The following is a 6896-nucleotide window of genomic DNA, read 5'->3' as shown; positions in this document are numbered from 1 at the left end:
GGTCGGGCGGGGGGGGGGATTACTGACATCCACCACAGAAACCCAGCGGCCTGGGCCGGGTCTTAGGTTTCAGGGGCCTCACACTGGATCGTTTACAAAGTCTTCGAAGGAATATTAGTTTTTATTGGTGAAAATGACTCAGAGTTTTTTGATGACTTTGTCTCATCTGAAGACGGGAGACGTCTCCGTGTCACACACACACACTCACACACACTCAGGGCTCTGTGGAACATTCCGGGTTTTGGTCATAATTGAGGGGTTACCCTGCGTCTCTGGAATTTAAAAAAAATCATCATGGTTTTGCAAAAAGTGAATTTTCCTTGGTCCAAGTTCTGCCCAGATGGTTGTTTTTGTTGTTTTATTACAAAGAGCTGAAGGTCAGTGGAGCCCCCTGGAGGTGATCGATGGAAGAGGAAAGACAAAGAAGCAGCAGGACGAGGACAAAACTGTTTTTATTAAATCTTTAATATTAGAATTGATCCAGGAAAAAACAGTCGGTCGCTGTGGAGGGTGTCGACAGGAGGAGATGACAGAGAATGATTAGAAAATAAGAAAAAAATGCTGGTACGGACCAGAAGTCCTCACCACCTCCACTGGTTTGAAGGTCAGAAACTGTTTGATAAAAACTGAAAAGCTTTTTCTTTTTTTAATGGAAACATTTTGACCACTATTGAAGTCTCCCTGCTGACAGGTGGCGCTCTTCAGTCTCCCTGCTGACAGGTGGCGCTCTTCAGTCTCCCTGCTCACTGACGGTGTTGGAGATGTTTCTGGGTTTTGTGGTCGGGTCTTGAACCCATGATGTTTAAATACAGTAGTGTTTGCAGTGACTGACCTCTGGAGTCTGAGGGTTTATATTGATGCCTGTGCTTTTCAGTGAAGTGTCCTCAGCGGCGCCACAGTGTGGCCTTTCATCAGTATTTTTGGAGTTTGCCGTAGTGAGACTCTTCGATGTAACAGCCAGGCTCTTATTGGGTCGCTCCCGTTGACTGTGGTTCTAGACGCAGGGTAAATAGACCGGAAAAACTCCGAGTGTCTCTCTGTAGACTCCTCATCACTCTGACACCCCCCCTCCCCCCTCCCTCACGCTTCCTCCCCCCCAGCCTCCCCCTCACTCCTCCCATGACCCTGTTTCCTTCTAGCTCTTCTTATTACTTCTCCTCGGCCAAACCAGGTCCAGAGGGAGATTTGATCCTAAATTGTCCGGCAGCTCGTGGGCATTGACATCCGCCGGTTCCTGCCTGTGGCCCAGTCTGTGGCCCGGTCTGTGGAATGGACCTGCTGAGGTTTGAAATGTATCAAGGAAGGACCATAAATAAGGCTGTCAACCAGCGCTCTCTGGTTTCACCACAGACACCAGCGACCGACCTGGGCAGAACCAGAGAGGAGGTTCTGTGGAACTGGGAAAAGAACAGTCAGTGGGTCTGAGCAGGACCGGGTATGACCAGAACCGGGTCTGAGCAGAACCAGAACCGGGTCTGAGCAGAACCGGGTCTGAGCAGAACCAGAACTGGGTCTGAGTAGAACTGGGTCTGAGCAGAAACAGAACCGGGTCTGAGCAGAACCGGGTATGAGCTGGACCAGAACCGGGTCTGAGCAGAACCATGTCTGAGCAGAACCAGAACCAGGTCTGAGCAGAACCAGAACCGGGTCTGAGCAGAACCAGGTCCAGGTATGAGCAGAACCAGGACCACTGTCAACCACTGTTCTTCAGTCAGTAAACAGATGTGATTAAGGACAAATGTGAATTAAACATTCTGTCTGAAGGTGAAGTCATGTGTCACGGTGTGTGCCCCCACCTCACCCCCCCCCAGCAGCTGTGACACACAGAGTGAGTCTGCTCGACTGAGTGGCTGTGAGTCAGAGAAGGAAGAAAACAAGTCCATGTGTCCATGTGTCCATGTGTCCATGTGTCCAGGAGGAAGTTGGTCCAGGAATGTGTGATTCAGCAGCGCTCACTGTTGACGCTCCTCTGGAGCCACATGTTGAGCACATCCACACTTCATTTACGCCTGTGGTGGCAGAAAACTCCAGATACAGAGTAACCGGTGGAACGATTTTGTTTACAACCTGTGGCTCCTGGGCCACAGACGGCCCGCTTCACTGACAGAACATCGTGATGTTACTGTTCTCTTCTGTTGATTCGCTGTGGGAATCTGGTGTTTGTCCTGTGGTATGACAGGCCCATATACCACTGATGTGGCCCATATACCACTGATGTGGCCCATATACTACTGATGTGGCCCAGATCAGACTGGTGCGGCCCAGATCAGACTGGTGCGGCCCAGATCAGACTGGTGCGGCCCAGATCAGACTGGTGCGGCCCAGATCAGACTGGTGCGGCCCAGATCAGACTGGTGCGGCCCAGATCAGACACTGCAGTAGCTGTGAAAGTCAAAGTGACTCATGTTGATGTAATGAACAGTGAAGCTGAGAGGAAGTTTGACTCATGTGAACAGTGAGTCACACCAACGTCAGTTTATCAGCCATGACCCTCAGTTTGAGAACCATGAGCAGCTCCACCTACATCTAATTGTTTTCATCTGTTTCCTGTATGAACTTGTACTGTTTATGGCAGTAGATCGTACTGTTGCACCTGTATCGTGACATGTATCGTATGGTCAGATTCTTGACTGTACACACCCCTGCTGTTCAAACACTGTCACTATTACTTCAACCTGATGGGTCAGATGGGGCCCGCGGGCCCTGGGTTTAGCACTGGTTGTGCAGTTTTACAGCAGAGTCTGGTCACTGAGACACAGATATGTTTGATGACCCCGTGATTACAGAGTCAGCTGGAAGAACTGTACTCAACACGTGGCCCACATTCCAGGACGGTGACAGTACTCTGTACTCTGGTCCAAGAGGGTATAGAAGTACTCTGTACTCTGATCCAGGACGGTGACAGTACTCTGTACTCTGATCCAGGGGGGTGTAGAAGTACTCTGTATTCTGGTCCAGGAGGGTATAGAAGTACTCTGTACTCTCTCAGTTCTCAGAGTTCCTTCAATGACACCAAACTGTTTTGTTCTGTTATCGTCTCCTGTCTTCACTGGACCAGAACCAGAACCAGCTGAGACGACTGTGTAGGTGAGAGACGGACATGAACATTCAAGTGTGTGTGTGTGTGTGTGTCAATACTGTGGCAAAATAATGGTGGCAGTGTCTGGATCACAGGCCACAGAGTCAGAGTCAGACGCTGCCTCACCATGCTGAGGTTACTATCATAAGGTAGGCTACTGCTGTCTGTGTGTGTGTGTGTGTGTGTGAAGACTACCTCAGCAGTCTGCGTCTGTAATTTCAGGGCTGGAACACTCCACTTTGGTTTAGTTTATTTATGGGATGTCTCGTATTTTTATCTTCATAATAAAAATACTGTCGATGGGAAACCATTTAAATAATAGTGATTAAAATGAAAAGTCACATTGAGTAGCTGTGGCTTTATTGCGCAATAAACCTATACTGTATATAAAATACTTTCCTTCAGGGAGTATTATATTAGTAAGTGGTATCTGGTAATAAAACTAAGTGATGATTGTGAATATAATCACTGGTGTAAAACTAAACTAGTTTGTCAAATTCCACATCGATAATTAATGTCATGTTGTCAGACTCAAACCGTCCTTTGGCTAAAAACACTGGTCAAAAGTACCGTTTGAACGTGTGTACTAGTCAGTACTAGAGGATCGTCTTATGTAGTAACCAGTCCATGTACAGGAGCTCGTCGACCTGTTCTCCTGGACCTGTCGTCAAGATGTGGCTAAAAACTCCGACGATAAATGAGCAGGTGTGAGCCTAACAATGTAACCACCTAACCTACTACTCCGACGATAAATGAGCAGGTGTGAGTCTAACAACTTAACAACTCAACCACCTAACCTACTTAAACTACTTAACTAACAAAACGGTCGGCAGCCATTTTAAAAAAACAAACCCCGAACGTTTTCACACTGAGCCGTTTAGCGGCTAAAGATGCTAATTCTATCGTGACGATAAAAAACTCTGGAGGAGGATTTTAATTTTTTTTCATATAACGTAACAACAGTTGTTGTTTTTCAGTTGAACAGAGTTTGTTCGTCAGGTTATCGGTAGAACGACTGAAGTTCCGCTGAAGTTCAGACGTTAGCTGTTTACACTAGCGCAGGTAGCCGCTAACGATAATTAGCTTTAACCTCGACATTAATTTCACCGTGATTTATAGAAAAGCTCCGTGATGAAATTAGACGTTTTTACACTGACTGTTGGTCCTTTGAAAATGTGAGGGGACGGACGTGTACTAGCTGTTTACGCTGTAGTATTATACAGTATTTAATAAATACTATTTTTTCTATAATTGTGGGTTTATTTGTGTCGTATGATGACGTCAGCAGCTGTGACTCTCAGAGTTAAAGACCCCGGTGTCAAACATCGTTGCTGTATTTGTTATATATTTTCTCAAATATATATATATTTACTCAACCTTCTTCCAGTATTTCTTCTCTACTGTAGTACTACAGTAACTCGTGTGTTTCCTGCAGCTCTCCTTAAAGGCCAGTAGAGGTGCTGTGTGTGACTGTGCTCCTCTGCTGCCTGGTCCAGGGTCAGGACTGTTGGCAGAGAGAGGAAGTGTGTTATTGTAGGAGGATGTGGGTGGTGTGGGAGGGGGAGGCAGGGGGGAGTATAAAATGACTGCTACTTCCTCCCAGTGTCTGACGGACTCTCTTCATGTCAACATGAATCATGGTGCGGTCTAGGCCCGCTCTTGTATAATGTGGGACCATCAGTGTGTTTACCAGTGCATACATACTTCAAGTGTCACGTTGGCTCTCCAGATAAGTTAGTACTTTTGTTTTACTGCTGCGTTAAACTTGCAGTAAAAGCGCTGGTACTTTAGCAGTTGGCAGTCTGTCAACCCAGTCGTCAGACTCATATTTCTGTCCTGTTGCTACGCACAGCTCAGCTATAATTGACTTTGTTACTCATCTGTCATCAAGACGTTATTGAACTGTCACTATTTTTTTTTCTTTTTGACATTCTCTCTCTCTGTCTCTCTCTGTCTCTCTCTGACCTCTCTCGCTCTTTGCCTAGCCCGCTGTCCTGTGGTGCTACAAGAACCTAGCGATACCTGATAGGTGTGAGCTGGTCCAGGGTTGGACCATGTGGTCACTCTGCTCAGGGTTTGGCAGATCGTGGCTGCTCAACGTTTCCACAGCAGCGTGGGTCGCAGCCCTGTCACTGCCCTCTGTAGTGGAGTCTTGGGGTCAAAGTTCTGGACGTTGGTGGCTTCAGTTCTTCACCAGAACCTGGACCTGTTTGAATCCCGTCAACCATAATGACAAAGGAGGCGTGGTCTGAGTCAGCGATGCCCCGCCGCGGGGTCACCCCACATTGGTGTGCTCTCATTCAGAGGAGACTTCCTGTCCTCCCTGTGATTCTGTGTGTGCTGAGACTCATGGTCCTTATTTATTGGACAGCGTTGGACTGATGCCCTGATTAAAGAGCCCATACATTCACAGTCACCAGTTTAAGTACATCCATAAATACAGTACTGCACAGTACTGCACAGTACAACTTCCTCTCTGCCCCATCTCCTTTAAATCAGCTGCTCTGATTTACTCTCTGCTTTCCCGACTCCCCCTGGAGGTCAAGCTGCTGCGCTGCAGGCTCTGGCAGCAGTACCTGCGTAGCTTCAGTCGCTGCATTGAGATCAGGACTGTTGAAGACACTTCATCTGCTCCAGAGCTGTTGGACAGACAGTAGGAGGAGGAGGGGGGGGCTCAGGTGGTCGTCGGTGAGACTCCTCCGTCAGAACCACAGACTGGACCTCGGGTGGTTGATGCTGGCTGCTGAGAGGAAGGACGACGTCGGACAAAAGAGACTGAGAGAGAGAGAGAGGGTTGATAGTGTGAGACTGTGTCATTAGTGTGTGTGTGTGTGTGTGTGTGTGTGTCCAGTGTTTCCTGTCACTGCTGCTTCAGCTGTGTGTGTGGGACTGGATTCACAGAGGTTACGTGGACCTGTGACTCGGCCCAGGAGATGAACACCAGCGCCCCCTAAAGGTTGTGTGAGTGTCTGTCACATGAAGAAGACAAGTGACTTAAATCAGAGGGCGGGGACCAGTCATGGCCCGTGACAGAGACAGGTTCAGGTCTGATGTGTTGTCTTTGTCTTTACTGTTTGTTATGAATGTCAGAAGGTGGCGCTGTTCTCCACCTCTTCACTTCTTTAGTTCTTCTGTGGGTGGTTCAACCAGACTGTACTGTACCTGAAGAAGAGCATGGTGATGTGGGCGTGGCCAAGTGGTACCCATGTATGAAGTATTACTACCATGTAAATGTTACACGGATCATAGTAGTTATTTCTGATGTTAGAACTGTCCACTAGGTGGTGTGTGTACGTCCCATAGAGTGGGCCGCTGTGCCTCAATCTGTGGGACCCCCAGTCTGCTGGACCTGATCACAGGGGTCACATTCAACTGTGACGGGATTGGAGCTAAAAATAACCTACAATCTGTCCTCTATACTGGAACTGTAGAGGGTTCAAGTCCCGACAACAGACAGCCCTAGACTGGATGTTGTCAAATATATACACACATATACTGTATACACACACACACATATACACACATATATACACATATATACACACATATATACACACATATATACACACATATATAGACACATATAGACACATATATACACACATATATAGACACATATATACACACATATATACACACATATATAGACATATATACACACATACATACACACATATATACACACACATATATAGACACAGTTTTTCAGAGATGAATCAACCGTCTGTAGCTTCCTGCTGTGGAGCAGTGGAGTAGATCGAACCTCCTCCTCGTTTAATGTCATGTGTGACTTAGTGTTGGTCAAAGTCTCTCTGGA

At 47.1% G+C, this 6896-nt stretch overlaps 1 protein-coding gene across 1 annotated transcript in view; it reads left to right on the top strand.

Moving 5' to 3' along the window:
- The window catches only part of nav3 (neuron navigator 3), a 103403-nt gene that overhangs the window by 28683 nt on the left and 67824 nt on the right, over window positions 1-6896 (top strand). The window lies entirely within an intron of this gene.

This window comes from Cynoglossus semilaevis, chromosome 8 (assembly GCF_000523025.1).
Source record: "Cynoglossus semilaevis isolate Cse_v1.0 chromosome 8, Cse_v1.0, whole genome shotgun sequence".
Lineage (NCBI taxonomy): Eukaryota > Metazoa > Chordata > Actinopteri > Pleuronectiformes > Cynoglossidae > Cynoglossus > Cynoglossus semilaevis.
The sequence above is the reverse complement of the archived record's forward strand: the minus strand, read 5'-3'. Positions and strand labels throughout refer to the sequence as shown.